Here is a 1565-nt window from a genome sequence, read left to right as displayed (position 1 = left end):
AGTTCTTCAGGACAGGAAGGTACAGACAACAATAAAAACTTTTTTAGAATTTCGAACCCTTCACCTCTTAGTTTTGTCTTTGTACCCAATAGAGGGATTTTCCTGACCAAAAAATAGGGATACATTCCCCAGTAGGGAAGCAGACATCAACAGAAATTTAACAGAGGCTCTAACCCTTCTCCGATCTATCCAAAGCTTCTGGCTAGAGTTATGGCTTTTTGAGGTCATTAAAGAAATGTGCGCAGAGATAAAACTGTAGGCCGCCACTGCTGTTCTCTCTTTCTGAAAATGCTAGTTTCCTACCAAGTTAATCAAAGGGCTATAGCAGTGTTCCCCACTGCAAATCAAATGGTACCGGTCCCCCCCCCCAGCGGGCCACGGTAAAATTATTAAACGTTGACCGGTCCGCGGCGATAAAAAGGTTGGGGAGCACTGGGCTATAGTACTTTCAGAATTACTGAACTGGAAGAAATTCTCATCAGTTTTAAAGTAGAACTGAAGCCAAAACGCTTTTGCATCTTTTTCCCTTTGAGGGATTTCCCTTCACTTCCTATACAATTGCCACAACAGGACGTGAAATTAAATCCCTCTAAAGAGAGGGAAATCTCTGGTGGTCAGCAGCGTCACCAAAGCTAGATAGCAAGATTCCTCGTCTCTTCCTGCTATCCCTAATGGAGACATAGCAGTAAAATCCTGACAGGAGCTTTAATCCCTCTCCACTCAAAACAGTAATCAAAACTACTGTAAATGAAAGTGTTGGCTCCAGTTGGACTATAATCTAATCCAGCCTTTATTGCATGATTGTTTTGAGTTACCAACTCAAGAATTAATAAATGTAACTCGACCGGCATGTTTACATTTAGCTTAGTAATAGCCGCCTACACTTTCTCTTATGTACAGATTGTCTTTGATTCTTTGCAAAATTTAGAATATGTAAAGGAGAACTATGGGGTTCTATCTTTTCTTTATTAATGCATTCCTTAGGCTAAATAAGTAAATTATGTAATTTACTCTAATTAGCCAAAATGCACAGTAAGGCTGTAAACCCTTAGACTGGCAAGCATCGATCTGCAGGGATTTCCAGTGACATAATTTACCATATATGGACGTTCCCATTTGCAGTAAATGCTGAAGAGAGAGAGAGAGGGCTCCTTCCCCTCTGTCATCAGCGATCCACGATCTTTTTATTATGTCAGTGTCACACAGGGCAGGGAGAGAGAGAGAGGGGGGAAAGAGCCCGGCTGGCACACGGGGACGTGCAGGTAAGGAGAGAGCTGCTGCGCATGTCCATATATTCGTGGACGCGCAGCAGCTCTCAAGAATCAATGTCAGTCACAGTAAGGAAGATCAGTGGGGAGGATCCCGTCCGACACATCGATATGTATCCTCATTGCGGCGCTTAGCCCCGCCCACCACCTTAAATAAGGGTTTACAGCCTTACTGTGCATTTTGGCTAATTAGAGTAAATTACATAATTTATTTTCAATAAATTAATTTAATCAAGAAAAGATAGAATCCCATAGTTCTCCTTTAATCATTTAGTGATATAAATATATATCTATATA

At 41.4% G+C, this 1565-nt stretch overlaps 1 protein-coding gene across 1 annotated transcript in view; it reads right to left on the bottom strand.

The window, feature by feature from the left end:
* Positions 1-1565, bottom strand: part of NCAN (neurocan) — a 107366-nt gene that overhangs the window by 55582 nt on the left and 50219 nt on the right. The gene's annotated exons all lie outside the window — the stretch shown is intronic.

This window comes from Nanorana parkeri, unplaced genomic scaffold (assembly GCF_000935625.1).
Source record: "Nanorana parkeri isolate BGI_ZX_2015 unplaced genomic scaffold, ASM93562v1 scaffold900, whole genome shotgun sequence".
In the NCBI taxonomy this organism is placed as follows: Eukaryota; Metazoa; Chordata; class Amphibia; order Anura; family Dicroglossidae; genus Nanorana; species Nanorana parkeri.
This window is presented reverse-complemented; position numbering and strand designations above follow the sequence as displayed.